Raw genomic sequence first — 15,864 nt, 5'->3', positions numbered from 1 at the left:
TCAAACTGGAAGGAAGCGACTTGGTGTTTCAAGGATTGTGTGTGGCGGTCTCAATTATTCACTAGACTTATAAGTGGTGAAAAACCAGGGAGGTCTTGCTGCAGCTGTATAGGGCATTGGTGAGGCCGCAGCTGGAGTACTGTGTGCAGTTTTGGGCGCCGCACCTGCGCAAGGATATTTTGGCCCTGGAGGGAGTGCAGAGGAGGTTTACTAGGCTGATACTGGAGTTGAGGGGATTGAGCTATGAGGAGAGGCTGAATAAACTAGGCTTGTACTCGTTAGAGTTTAGAAGAATGAGGGGAGATCTCATTGAGACGTATAAGATGATGAATGGGATGGATAGGATAGAGGTGGAGAGACTCTTCCCGCTCAAAAAAGACAGTAGGACTAGGGGGCACAGCCTCAAGATAAAGGGGAGGCGGTTTAGAACGGAGTTGAGGAGGAACTTCTTCACTCAAAGGGTGGTGAATCTCTGGAATTCTCTGCCCGTTGAAGTGGTGGAGGCTGCCTCGCTAAATATTTTTAAGAAGCGGGTTGATGGGTTCTTGATAAGAGAGGGGATTAAGGGTAATGGGGAGAGGGCGGGAAAGTGGAACTGAGCCACAACAGATCAGCCATGATCTTATTGAATGGCGGGGCAGGCTCGAAGGGCTAGATGGCCTACTCCTGCTCCTCTTTCTTATGTTCTTATGTAAGTCCATCTTTATATCACTAAAACATCAGACTCCAGTACAAACCAAAATCAAAAAGGCCAACAACTAGTATTGATAACTAGAAAGATAGAATATAAAAGGGAGAAAATTTTGTTAGTTATATAAATTCCTAATTAGACCTCATCTGGAGTAGCATATAGTTTTCAGGAGCTGAAGTGGCTCAGTGCATATTCTACTGTCTCTGAACTGAAAGACCTCAGATTCAAGTCAAAGTCTATAAACTAAGAAATAATCCATCCATTTGCACATGCCAGCAAATAGATAGTAAAAGGGGAGGGTCAACAACAGGAAGGGTATCTGGCTGCAAATCACACACCAAATCCAAAAATGAGGGTTGACATGAAGTCTCCTAATCAACTTCATGTCACATAGGAAAAAAACTGAAAGCAACTAGCCTAGAGTAATGTATAAATCTGGCCATCAGAAAAGAAAGTGACCTTAGAAGGAATAGATTGACCAGAAAGTTATCATGGCTTCATGGATTCGATTATACACTCTTTTCTGGAATGTAGATCATTAAAGACGTTTTGATTAGGGTTTATAAAATTTTTGAAACGAATTGAAAGTAGGAGAACCCAAGGCAAGAAGACAAAGCATTAAATTTGCGTCCAACCATTCAGGATATTGTTTAGATGAGATAAATTGGAAGTGTTTCCTTACAAAAAGGAGATAGCGTTCCCTCCCAGAAATAGCAGATTCAAGCCAAGTTAATGCAAAATGTGATTTTCGTTGCTAGCCAAGAGTGTAAATGTATCTCAAAACAAACGGATGGAGGCAAAACAAGATCTCAATCCATATGCTCGGACAGCTCAATGGCCTACTCCTCCCTCCCCAAAATATTTTCCCTCTGCATCTTTATATCTCCGCCTCCACCCTCACCACAGCTCCCTTACTCCAAGACTAGTTGCCCCTCAAAACATCCCTCCTCAGCTTCTATTCCCCGGTGCGATTGCTCTCCCCACATGTGCTGCTGTTAGTCCTCGGATGCTCTCGCAGTCTTATTCGTTTATTCTGACTGCCACCGCCAGAAGTCCCTTACTCCTTTCCTCTACTGCTCTTATTCCCCTCCTGCTTGCCTTCTATTCCCATCGATGTTTTTTTTCCTGTGGTAGCGAGTGATCTTTATTTTTTTCGGGTTCACTCCAAACACCGGTCCTGCTGCCAGTTTGGTTGTTTTCTGTGCGGTTTCATTTGCTGCATTTTTTAAAATCTGCTTCAACACAAAATGGCGCCGACTCGGGCGGCGAAAAATAACAACGGCCCACCCCCTCCCTCCTCACAAACAGTCCGACATGGAAGCTCTGTCTCCTCACAAGAGCATCAGCCCAGCCAGAAGTGTTTTCCCCGCCGCCACTTTCACCTCCGTGCCTGCTGGAGTCGGTCCAGCAGCCCTTTTCCCCTTGCTTTCTGTCCCATCTCATTTTGCCATTCTCCTCCCGCTTTCTTACCTCCAACAGCACGTCTTCCACAGCAAATAGCGTGCGCACACGCAGCCTGCTCCTGCCTACCACTGCGCATACGCCGCCCCTCAAGCCCGGCTGCCGGCAATGGCACAACATTGCGCGTGCGCCTCACGCTCACGTCCCTTCCACAAACCTGGCACGACGCTGCGCATGAGTTTCACGCCCAGCTGCCGGCAATGCGCATGCGTCTCACACCCTTCCTTCGTGCCGGGCTGCCGACGTCGCCCGGCGCTCGATAGGCGTCTCGCCCGGGCCAGTGAACATTGCCAGCGGCAATGAATTAGGCGTCTGCCCATAAGGCAGATTTTTTTTTCCTTCGGAAATACCAAAGCAGATTTTATTGTGAATCTTGTCAAAAAGTAGTGTTGCTGTGATTTATTGGAGTCGCAATTTTCTCAAATTCATCTAATTTTGTTGCACTTTAACATGCAAAGAATTTTAAAAGGTAACTTTTTAAAAATTGTATTTTTGTTGGCATTCTCCTAATTTCAGATTCGCTAAAGTCAACCTGCATTCCTGAGGGAACGATGGTAGTCATGATGTGGAGTTGCCGGCGTTGGACTGGGGTAAACACAGTAAGAAGCCTCAACACCAGTTTATTTGGTAGCCAACGTCACTAGCTTTCGGGGCTTTGCCCTTTCGTTAGTTGAGCGGGCAGTTTTGAACCTGGTGTTGTGAGACTTCTTCCTGAGGGAATCCAGTAAAGCTTCATGTTCTCTCGAAGAGCAGAGAATTTCCTCAGTATTCTGGCCAATTTCTAACCAAAAAGATCTTAACTGCTCAAGTAATATTATAAATGTATTTCATTCAGTCATGTTAAAATTGAATATAACATAACAATTTAGCAAAATACTGATTAAGGTAAGATTTTTACAAAAGCATGAATTGGCGTACACACAAGACAATAATAAAACCAAATCATTGCAGATACTGAATCTGAAAGCAAAAGAAAAATGCTGGAAAATCTCAGCAGGTCAAGCAACATCTATAAGGAGAGAAAAGAGCTGACATTTCGAGTTGAGATGACCCTTTGTCAAAGCTCCTTTGGCCTTCAAGCCTGCTCCATGAATCAATATGACCACGGTTGATCCAAATCACCATCTCCATTATCCCATGTTTAATGCATAATGTTCAGCACCATTCCCAACTCCTTAGACGCTGAAGCAGTCCATGTCTAAATGCAGCAAGTCCTGGACAATATTTAGCTGACAAGTAACATTCAAGTCAAGTCGTATTGGTAATGAAAGCCTGTAGCCAGTCATGTACCAAAGGGACCTTTGTTGGATCCCTGTTGTTTCCTGTGTACATTAATGATTCAGATTTGAATGTGGGAGGTGCAATCAGTAAGTTTGCAGATGACAGGAAAATTATTGATGTGATAAATTGCAAGGAGGAAAGCCTTAAGTTACAGGATGATATAGATGGTCTGGTTAGGAGGGCAGAATGGTGACAAATGGAATTTAACCCTGAAAAGTGTAAGATGATAGATTTTAGCAGGACTATCAAGGCTACGAAATACACGATGTACAGTAGAAAACTAGAAAGTACTGACGAATAGAAAGATCTTGGGGTGCATGTCCAAAGATCCCTGAAGGCAGCAGGATGGATAGATTTGGTAGTTATGAAGGCATATGGGATTAGCTGAGACATAGAATATAAGAGCAGGGAGGTTATGATTGAACTGTATAAAATGCTCAATGAACCATAGTTAGTGTCCTGTGTGCAGTTCTGGTCACCATATAATAGGTATGTTTGAATACTGCCCTCGTCTTTCTAGGTGTTAGGTTTGCAGGTTTAGGTGATTCCATTCAAGAGGCTTCAGTGATTTGCTGCAATGCATCTTGTAAATAGTACCCAAGTTGGCAAATTAAAATCGGCTTAGTGGCAGGAGAGAGAAGCTGATGGTCAACAGTTATTTTGAGACTGGAAGCATGTATCCAGTAGTATACCAAAGGGACCTGTGTTGGGTCCCTTGCTGTTTGTAGCGTACATTTAGGATCGAGACGTGAATGTGAGAGGTAGAGGGTGATGTGATAAATAGCAAGGAGGAAAGCCTTGGATTACAAGATGATATAGATGAGCTGATCAGATGGGCAGAATAGTGGCAAATGAAACTTGCTCGCAACATGCACTGGTATTGGTCAGAGTGAATGTTTAAGGCAATGAATGAAGTGCTGATCAAACAAACTACTTTGCCCAGGATGGTGTCAAACTTCGAGTATTGGTGAAGCTGCATTTATCTAGGCAAGGGCAGAGTATTCCATCATACTTGTGGCTTGTTTGACATGAGTGGTATTAAGTTTTGGGGAGTCACTTACCACAGATCTGATTTGTTGCTATTAGCTAATATTGATTACAGTTCCCTCCCCTCAGATACTGTTCCTCTCTACTCAAAAGAACAATCCTTGATCTCTCCATCCTTGCAAACTACTACCTAATCTTCAAGCTCTCTTTCCTCTCTAAAGTCCCTGAATGAGTTCTCTCTTCACAAACTTTTCCCATATTTCTGCGAACTCCAGGTTTGAATCCCTCCAATCAGGTTTCCACCCCTGCCACAGTACCGAAACGGCTGTTACCAAAGTAAGAAATGACATTCTATGTAACTGACAAAGGTAAACTATTCTCTCATCCTTCTTGACCTTTTGAATTGGTTGACTGTACCCTTTCCCTCTAATACCTCCCCATTGTCATTCTGTTGGGTGGGAATGTTCTTGCCTGGTTCGAGCTTACCAATCAATTCCCATAGCCACAGTTATCTCTGATGTTCCAGGATTCTACCCTTGGCCTCTTAATTCTCAACTGAATTCTATCGCTTGGCCACATCATCCAAATGACAGCATTACTTTTGACATATATGTTGATGCCAATCACCCCTACTTCAAAACCATCTCTCTAAATTGTCAGATCGTTTGTCCAACTTCCAGTACTCAACAAGCATAAATTTCCTCCAATTCTCAGGAAAATTTAAGCCATTTTTTTCAGTTCCTGCCACCATACCTCTCCCTATCAACTGTCTGATGCTGAGTTCAACATTTCACAGCCTTAGTGTCATACTTGACCATGTGATGCACTTCCAACTACATTTCTATCCCAACACTTAAACTCCATGTTTCCACCTCAACAAGATTGCCCAACTCTTCTGGCCCAACTCATTTCTGCTGCATTTCATTCATGCCTTTGCTACTTTACTATTCCAATGCACTCGCAGCTTGTCTCCCACTTTCTATACTCAATAAACCTGAGCTCATTCAAAATTCTGCTGCCCGTGTCCTTACTCACACCAAATCCCATTCAAGCCTCAACCCTACACTCGCTGACCCATGTTGGCCCCCAGTTAAACAATGCCTTTGTAAGATTTTGATAATGTTTGGGGTTGTATGTTGGTCTGAAGTAACATTAATGAATTTTATCTTAGCCACCTTTTCAAGCAATTCAGTTTGAATTTCTGCTTGTCGGACAATTAACAGTAAAGTCAGCTGTTTGTGAGGAACTGGTTTTGATGACTTTATTACATCAAAGGTACTAAAATATCTGGGTCGAAGGAATTGTGTATGTTTTAATTATGCTGTGATTAAGGCTTCTTTGTCAGTTTTAAAGGAATAAACAAATGACCCCTTATATTTTAAAAAAAATGTGTTATTAGGTTTAAGCTTTGACACAGAATCATCCAGACTTGAAACATTAACTCTGTTCTCTCCTCACAGATGTTGTCAGACCTGCTGAGATTTTCCATCATTCTGTTTTTTGTATCATGTGATTTAATTGATTAACTATATATAGAGAGCAGAACTTCTGTATTTTATTATAATTATCTGTATTTAGATAATTTAATTAAAAGAGTTTTATACTTCAAAACTCCAAAACTTACTCTTTGATTTTAAAATTTTCATCCTTATTTTCATATCCCCCATAGTCTCACCCCTTCCTCTGCAATCTCCTCCTGCCCCAGAACCCTCAATGGTTGTCTAATTCTGCTTCTCTAATTCTGGCCTTTTGAGGATCACCATTCGTGGCTGTCCCTTCAGCTGCCAAGCCTTAAGCCCCAGAATAAAAGCAGATAATGTTGGAAACACTCAGCAGGTCAGGCAGGAGAGAGAAACAGAGTTAATGTTTCAGGTTGATTACTTTTTAGCAGAACTGGAAAAAGTTAGAGTTGTAATAGGATTTGAGCAAGAGCTGGGTGAGACAAAGACAAAAAGGTCTGTGATTGGATTGAAGACAGGAGAGATTGAATAGCAGAGGAGTTGGCCATGCAGGGCCAAAGGGAATGGTGAATGGGGCAAGAAAGTAAACTAAAAAGATTGTTTTATATAAAGATTGCTTAAAACAGGTGCGCTATTACCTGAAAACAAAAATAAGTGAAACTGAAACGTACAAAAAAAGGGAAAAAAAGAGGGAAAGAGTGTTTGATCTGAAATTGCTGAACTCAATTAAGATTGAAATATGCTACATCGTTCCCTAAGTTCCTTAAGCTTGTGTTGCACTTCACTGGAACAGTGCAGTAGGCCGAGGACAGACATATCAGCACAAGAGCAAAATGGAGAATTTAAATGACAGGTCATCGTAAGCTTGGGGTCATGCTTGCAGTCTGAATGGAGATGTTCCACAAAGTGATCACCCAATCTGCATTTGGTCTCTGCACTGCAGAGAGGACCACATTTCAAATACACAATATAGTAGACTAGATTAAAAGAAGTACTAAACTCTGGAGTTCCATCTCCAAACCTCGCCAGCTCTATTCCCTGTTTTAAGATACTCCTTAAAGTCTACTGATTTGTTCAAGTTCTGATGAAAAGTCAAACCATTCGAAATGTTAATTCTGCTTTCTTTCCTTATGGATGCTGCCAAACCTGTTGAGCTTACTGGCATCCTCTGTTCTTGTTTCAGATGTGGGTATGCCGGTGTTGGACTGGCGTAAACACAGTAAAAAGTCTGACAACACCAGGTTTTAGTCCAACCTATTTATTTGATAATATTCTCACAAGCTTTCGAGGGGTTACCCTCTTCGTCAGGTGAATGGAGAGTTCTGGCCTCAGACAGAGCATATAAAGCACAGACAGTTTAGAGATTACTGATTAAAATGCGAATCCTTACACCTAACCTGCTGTTCAAGACCTGAAGTGGCTGACAATGTGAGTGGTAGGAGCACTGATCACAGTTTAAAGAGATGTGTATTGTCTCCAGACAGTACAGTAAGTGAGGTTTTGCAAACCCAGGCAAGTCACGGGGGTTACAGATAGTGCGACATGAACCCAAGATCCCTGTTGAGACCGTCCTTATGTGTGCGGAACTTGGCTATCAGTCTCTGCTTATCGACTCTGCGCTGTCGTGTGTTGTGAAGGCCGCCTTGGAGAATGCTTACCCGAAGGTCAGAGGCTGAATGCCCGTGACCACTGAAGTGTTCGCCAACAGGAAGGGAACAGTCTTGCCTGGTGACTGTCGAGCGATGTTCATTCATCCGTTGTCGTAGCGTCTGCATGGTCTCCCCAATGTACCATGCTTCGGGACACATAAGGACGGTCTCAACAGGGATCTTGGGTTCATGTCGCACTATCTGTAACCCCCGTGACTTGCCTGGGTTTGCAAAACCTCACTTACTGTACTGTCTGGAGACAATACACATCTCTTTAAACTGTGATCAGTGCTCCTACCACTCACATTGTCAGCCACTTCAGGTCTTGAACAGCAGGTTAGGTGTAAGGATTCGCATTTTAATCAGTAATCTCTAAACTGTCTGTGCTTTATATGCTCTGTCTGAGGCCAGAACTCTCCATTCACCTGACGAAGAGGGTAACCCCTCGAAAGCTTGTGAGAATATTATCAAATAAATAGGTTGGACTAAAACCTGGTGTTGTCAGACTTTTTACCTTGTTTCAGATTCCAGCATCCACAGTATTTTACTTAGTTTCTCTTTGATCAAGTGTTTGGCCATCTGCCCTAATACTTTCTTATGTTGCTCGGTGACAAGTCTTGTTTAATAATGTTCCTAAGGAGCTCTTGGAAATTTTACATTCCTAAATGTATAGTATAAATGCAAGGTGTCATATTGCAAGTCTAAGTGGGGTAAAGAAACAAAGGAATCTGAGTGCAAATCCCCCTACTACTAAATAACTACAACTAAACGTTGGGCCACCCATTAGCAAGGCCATAAAACAAATCAAACATTTGGATTTACTTCTACAATAGAAGTAAAAAGTAGGGAAGTTATGTTAAACCAGTATATAATCTTTGTTAGATCACACTTTGAGTACTAACTGCAGTTCCAGCCAAGGATTTACAAGGATGATACCAGAAATACATGAGTGGACATGTATTTGGTTAAGTCTCTTTTCTCCAGAAAGAAGACAGAATCTTAACACCGATGTTTAAAACAATTAAAGACTTTGATAAAGTGGATACAGAGAGAATGTTTCAATTTATGAGGAAGAGCAAAAATAGAGGTCATCAATATATGATAGTCACAAAGAAATTCAAAAGGGAATTCAGAAGAAACGTTTTACCAACAGTGTTGAGAATATGGAACTCATCACTACAGGGAGTGGTTGAAGTAAATAGTATAGATGCATTTAAGGGAAGGATAGTCAGACCTATGAGGGAAAAGGGTTACAATGGGCAGGAGAACGGTTACAATTGTGGGCAGCTCAGTAGCACAGTGGGTAGCACTGCTGCCTCACAGTGCCAGGGACCCAAGTTTGATTCCCAGCTTGAGTCACTGTCTGTGTAGAGTTTGCACATTCTCCTTGTGTCTGCATGGGTTTCCTCCGGGTGCTCCAGTTTCCTCCCATAGTCCAAAGATGTGCGGGTTAGGTTGACTGGCTGTGCTAAATTGCAACTTTGTGTCAGGGAGAGCAGCAGGCTAAATACATGGGGTTACATGGCTATGGGCTGGGAGGGATTGTGATCAGTGCAGACTTGATGGGCCAAATGACCTCTTTCTGCACTGTAGAATTCCATGATTCTATGAATGATAGATTTAGATGAGGAAAAACAGGAGAGGCATAATTGTTGACATGAACTGGTTGGACCGAATGGTCTAGTTCTGTTCCACATATCCTATATAATCCAATGCTTTTAGTTTATTTATTAGTGTCACAAGTAGGCTTACATGAACACTGCAATAAAGTTATTGTGAAAATCCCCTAGTCACCACACTTCAGCGCCTGTTGGGTACAGTAAGGAAGAATTTAGCATGGCCAACGCACCTAACCAGCATGTATTTCACACTGTGGAAGGGAACTAGAGCACCTAGAGGAAATCCACACAGACATGAGAAAAACATGCAGACTCCGCACAGACAATGACCCAAGCCAGGAAGCATCTTTGGCACTGAGGCAGCAGTGCTAACCACTATGCCACCAAGCCACCCACAGTTGTAAACTTTCTCCTGCCCATTGTAACCATTGTCCTCATAGTTCTATCTATCCTTCACTTAAATGCATCTATACTGTTTTCTTCAATCACTCCCTGTGGTAGTGAGTTCCATATTCTCTACACTCTCTTGGCATAGTGGTTAGCACCACACACAGCCACCGTACTGCAGAGCTTTTAATGCCTCAGCATCTATGTGTTTCTGTTCAATGGTGACGCCTAGAATATTGATAGTGGGAGCTTCAACTCTGATAATGCAATTGAGTGTCAATGGGAGATGCTCGGTCTCTTTTTATTAGGGGTAGGTTATTTCATGGGCACTTTTATCTCATCACTGATACTTGACGCTTATCAGCACAAACCTGAATCTATCTAGCTCTTCCTTCATGCAATGTGTAGGTTGCTTGATTTTGAGAAATACGGAGCGGAAATTAACACTGCACAATCACCAGTGAGTATCCCACTACCCATGATGGAAAAAAGGTCATTGATGACAAGCTGAAGATAGTCGGGCTGAGGATACTATCCTGAGGAATTCCTGCAACCAAGTTCTGGTGCTGATATAATTGGCATAAAACAACCACAACCACCTTCCTTTGTATTGGACATGATTTGGAACTGTGAAGAAATCCTACCCCAATTCCTTTTAGATACGTTTTTAATAATTGATATAATTCCCATTAAGACCAAAAACTTTTTTAAAGAAAGGAATCCTCACAATGCTACTGGAATGAAAACTGATGGACAAGATTTCACTTCTTAAAACCTTTACTGTAACAAATGAACAAAAATAAACATAATTCAAAAATTAATTAATTGAGACAAATTATATTTTAAATAATAAGGTAAATTTCACAATAGTGGTCATTATGCCTCATGCAGACACAAATATTCACTCATCTCTGGCAAAAGTGCAATACCACATGTAATCTCAAAGTCTTTCAAACTCAGCTTCTGGCATATAGGATCTCTCACTTTCCACTCAATGAATTTGGCTCTTGGTTGCTTGCACTAGCAGCCATATTCTATCTGAGTTCTCAGATACAGTTGACTCCCAAACTGTTCACCCCTGCAGTACTCTCCAGCTAGGTTTACCACAGTGTTGATGCACAGAATCCCCAGAGACTCCCTTCTCCAATTGCTTTAAATGATTTGCTTATCTCTGGCAGAACTGAAACAGCAACAATGTGAATATTGTCCAATCCACAATCCCTACTCTCCCTGTCTTCAGCCCTTTCTTATAGAATCAAAAGGAGGCCATTTGCCCATTGAGTCTGCACTGGCTGTGCAACAGAACGTCCCACCCAGGCCATATCCCCGAAACCCCACGCATTTATTCTGCTAACCCACACATTCTGGGACAGTAAGGGACAACTTAGCATGGCCAATGCACCTAACCTGAACACCTTTGGACTGTGGGAGGAAACCAGAGCACCCAGAGGAAACCCACGTAAACACAGGGAAAACATACCCAAGGTGGAAATTGAACCCGGTCCCTGGCACTGTGAGAAAGAAATGCTAACCACTATACCACCATGCCGCCCATGTACATTCCAACTATGTAATATGCATGATAACATAGTCCTCGCTCTATTTGCAGAGTCTTCTCTGTTTCTTTTTAACTTTTTGCCTTGCAACAACCTCTGGTCACACAGGTCATTTCTTGGAACCAAAATGCCTACTAGAAAGTCCAATTGCATCCTTTTCAGAATACTCTTCAGTTTCACTTTGGAATTAAAGAGCATTCTCAAAAAAAAGTGAGCTTTTTTCCCAAAGCCAAAGGATCATCACATTATGCTGACTGGAATCACCCGCAATGAGCTGTAGCATCCTCTAGTTTAATTGTGGAAAAATCAAACTCATTGTCTTCAGACCCCATCACGAAATCAATACCCTCACCACTTACTCCATCCACCTGTCTGCCATTGTCTCAGGCTGAACCAGGTTCTTCACCACTTGATATTGATTGAATTTCTAATCCTAGATGACAAAAAGCACCTAATTCCAAAATTGTAGCACCACCGGTCTCTGCCCTGCTTCAGCAGAAATATGAGTGAGACTTCCATCAATGCCTTGTTACCGCCAGAGTCAGTTATTTTAAGTATATTTATTAGTGTCACAAGTAGGCTTACAGTAACACTGCAGTGAAGTAACTGTGAAAATCATTGTGCAGTTTCCTTTCTGGTGCAGAATATATACTGCACAGACCAGTTCCACTGGATATACTGAATGGCAATAACCCAATTTGAGACAGAAAGTAACATTCTCAGGTCAGAGGCCTTTTGGAATGTGAAGAAAGGATACCATGTACTGGTTCCATACACATGTCATGGTGACATTGTCCTGTGTATTCTCTGCTTGCTGTTTCTCCAAAGCTTGGGCTTTACTCCAGTAATCTGTGGAAGTAATTGAACAAAAAAAAATTGCTAGTGTTCCCTTGATATAACTCACTCTTCTACCTCAGAATATTGGCTGTTCAGAATTTGTGTCATTTAGTCAAGCCTGACAGTGAAGTATTGAATTTGTGCCATTTGTTGAATGACATTGTTATTGAAACGTGCCATTTCTTGGATTACATTCAGCCTATCAATTGGTTAGGAGGATGTAAAAAATATCTCATAACAGAATTTGAGAAAGACCAGGTATTTATTCTGGAACTTCTCAACCAACACTGCCAGAAAGAGAATAATTGGTATTTCAATGAATCTGCAGATCTTGTGGGTTCTTGCTGTGTGAAGATCAGCTGCCAGGTTTATCAACAAATCTGCAAACATGCCCCATGGTCCAAGTTGTGGAGTCCTTTTGCCTCTTTACAACAAATAGCACTTCAGAAAAGAAATCCACATCTATGAGTGAAAATTCCTGAAGAAGTGAAGATGCAAAAAGCAGTCTACAGTGATACTGACATGTACAATATCCCAATTTGTCTACACTGCCTACACTTCCTGCTACCTTGGAAAGGCAGCCAACATAATTAAGGAGCCCACGCACCCCGGACATACTCTCTTCCATCTTCTTCTGTTGAGAAAATGGTATAAAAGTCTGAGGACATGTACCAACTGACTCAAGAACAACTTCTTCCCTGCTGCCATCAGACTTTTGAATGGACCTACCTTGCATTAAGTTGCTCTTTTTCTACACGCTAGCTATGACTGTAATACCACATTCTGCATTCTCTCCTTTATGTATGCCATGCTTTGTATAGTGTGCAAGAAACAATACATGTGACAATAATAAATCATATCAAGTCAGAATCAAATCAAATATGGAAAGTTAGAGAGGAAGTAGGGAAGACGCTGAACATTAATTTCCAAACCCTTGTTTCAACATACATGGTACAAAAGGACAGCTAATATCGTACTGGTGTGTGAAAAGGGAGGAAGTTATAGATCAAGTAATTAAAGGCTACAAGCCTAACCTCGATTGTAAAGAGTTCTAAGGGACAGTATTAATTGAACTTAGAATGGCATAGGTTACTCAAGGACAGTCAGCATGGATTTGTTAAGTGAAGATCATGCCTGCCTAATTTCATTGACTTTTTAAAGAAGGAAAGAAAGTCGATGTGGATAGTGTGTTTGATGTGGTCTATGTAGCTTTTAGCAAGACATATGAAAGTTTGATCAGAATAGTCCCTTAAATGGAAGGGAAAGTGGCAAATTGAATTCAAAATTGGCTGAGTGGTAGGATATTGGTTGAAGCGCTTTTGTGACTGAAAGATTGGAAAAGGACTGGAGTACAAGGAAGTCTTGCTACAATTTCATTGAGCTTGCACCTGGAGGACTATGAGCAGTTTTGATCTCCATATCGAAGGAAAGATGTATGTGCCTTGGAGACACAACAAAAATGCTTCACTAGACTCGATATTGGGATTACAGAGTTGTCCTATGATGAGTAGACTCCACAAAGCCCAAGGCCAGTACTAAGCAGCACTGAAAAGCTGATGCAAAAGAAGTGAGAGTATTGTGGAAGTAAAGATTTTCAGGTTATGTGTGGAAGTATTTGGTGTTCTGGAACTGTGCCACTATAATGCAGGGTACAGAAAAAGAACCACCCTGAACTGTAGTGCCGTATGAAAGGTTAGTTGCAGCATGATGGGTTTAAGAGGATGAGGATTGTACTGGTGCCCAGGGTGGGCAAGCAAGGACCCAATGTGTTACTTTAAAAGCCCGAGAGATTGTTGAGTTTTTTCTGGTACTCACCCAGGCTGAGAGCGTTGAAACACAGGTTTAGTGAAGTCTCTTCCCACTGCTGTCAACTTTTGTGGGAAGGTTTGCATCAGTAAAGGTTGAACCACCGACCCTCTGGAAGCATGTGGTATTTGAATGGTTGCTATTCTGTAAAGATTTTGCAGTGGCTTGCAATGCAATTATTTGAGAGTGAAAAGAGCCAGAAATGGGCCCTTTTTTAATTGTCCTACAACCTGCTGCTGAAAATCAAGGTCTTGAATTGTAAAGGGGTTGCACAGAAGTTTTCCAGTAGTTCAGCTGTTACATCAGGTTTTCTGTACAATTTATGCCAGTGATCAAACTGATGCAAACTAGCAGACTCAGAAATTCTATGTGACTCCATCTGCAAACAATCAGCTGGCATGGTGTATTCCGAAAGTGGCAAGGTGGCATAACTGTGGAAATTCAAGATTAACATTTTATTTGAAATTCCTGGAGTGTCTCCAGTGGAGCATTGAAGGCGATGACAGATTTAAGAGAGCTTTTTAAAGTGAGTATTTTGATAAGGAAATATTTCTTCTGGTTCACAAAGTCAGAGATAAGAGGGTTATTCATTTAATATTGTCACTGAGTAAAGAGATTTAATTAATTTTCTTTCTGCATCAAATTGTTGCAGAATGGACTCCTTTACCAGGATTAGCATAGAGATAGAAGCCAATACATTTTTGAAGGAAAAAGTTTAAATATACAAGCATATGGGAAGTGAGCTGCTCTGTAGAATTAGGTTGGTTTGCTCCAACAAAAATACAAATGACTGAATGTGCTATGAATTTCTAATGTTTTATTAAACACACAAACATATTGAAGATACAATAATTTCTGTTATATCTCTCTGTCCTCGATCACACTTTTCTGTATGCCTCATTCTGTTTCATCTTTTCCTCTCCCTTTTCAATCTTATCTTCAGAAACAAATGCTCAGCTTAGTGTCCTTTGCCACTTTTTGTCCAATTTAGGTACCTTAAGTGGCTGTTTCGACTCTAGCTCTTCAGCCTCACCCAGAGAAACTGCTCAAAAATCTTTCTCCATATTACCAAGCCATAGAGAATCTCCGCCCAGCTTGTCTGTGGCTCCTTTCGTTCTGCTTCATATTCCTGAGCTCCTGGCATGTGTTCTTTGGTGGGAAGCACAGTACCTCTGTAAGATCTTAAGATGTTGATCACTGGGAGTTTTTTCACAGCATGCTGCATGCCAAATCAGAGACAAAGCATTGTTCCAAATGCTTGCTGCAGAATTCTATCTGCATCCATTCTTAGACACACTGATTCTGCTGCAAAAAATGAAGGTGACAAATGATCCATACCATATTTAATGAGCATATTGGCTAGTAAATGCAGGAATTAAGTGATATGCCGAAAAATGAAAATCTCCAGAGCTTGTTGGTTGACAAATGCTGCTCCATCATTTGCTTTGTGCAAGCAACATCTCATCTATAGACTCCTGTTATTTTTAAAAACTGGCTGTATTTGCAGATTAATTGCTCTTCAAATTTGTCACAGAAAGTAATATCTAACAATTCATAATGTACATTTTAATGACTGTCAATCAATCCGTCTGTTTCTCAGAAATTGAACAATTTCAACTGTGGTGTTTCATTCCCTCTTATTGACCCTACCCAATGGGTTAAGGCCATTCAGTATTTAGTATGGTATAATACCTATTCACCTTGAACTACACAATCTAAAACACATCACTCAAAGATCAAGATTTGCCCTATATCCAGGTTATTTTACTCTCATCTGAATTCAGAGAGGCTGATGCTATCCAGTATCAAGAATTGAGATGCCACCATCAGCAATCTCTCATGATTATTCCTTGTGGATGGCTGTGATGATGTCAGTGTTGGCTATCGGTTTTGCAGACAACCTGTGGGCTCTATAGTAGCCTTGTAGTCTGTCCTACAATGAGGACATATGAACATACGAATTAGAAGCAAGTGTGGCCCACTTGGCCTTTCAAGCCAGCTCCAGCATTCAGTAACATCATGGCTGATCTACTTGTAACTTCAACCCTGCTTTCCTACCTACCCCGCAATAATGTTTCACCCTCTTGGTAATCGAGAATGCCTTAAAATATACAAAGACTCTGTTTCCAC

The 15,864-nt window shown here is 41.4% G+C and overlaps 1 protein-coding gene across 1 annotated transcript in view; it reads right to left on the bottom strand.

Annotated features, from left to right (window-relative positions):
• Positions 1–2,252, bottom strand: part of LOC145351936 (matrin-3-like) — a 44,416-nt gene extending 42,164 nt beyond the window's left edge. The window contains exon 1 of the mRNA XM_080201735.1: positions 2,162–2,252. The gene's annotated coding sequence lies outside the window, so the exon portion shown is untranslated. The remainder of the gene's footprint in view (positions 1–2,161) is intronic.
• Positions 2,253–15,864: the final 13,612 nt, after the last annotated feature.

Source organism: Carcharhinus amblyrhynchos, chromosome 13 (genome assembly GCF_965287045.1).
Source record: "Carcharhinus amblyrhynchos chromosome 13, sCarAmb.v2.hapA, whole genome shotgun sequence".
Lineage (NCBI taxonomy): Eukaryota > Metazoa > Chordata > Chondrichthyes > Carcharhiniformes > Carcharhinidae > Carcharhinus > Carcharhinus amblyrhynchos.
The sequence above is the reverse complement of the archived record's forward strand: the minus strand, read 5'-3'. Positions and strand labels throughout refer to the sequence as shown.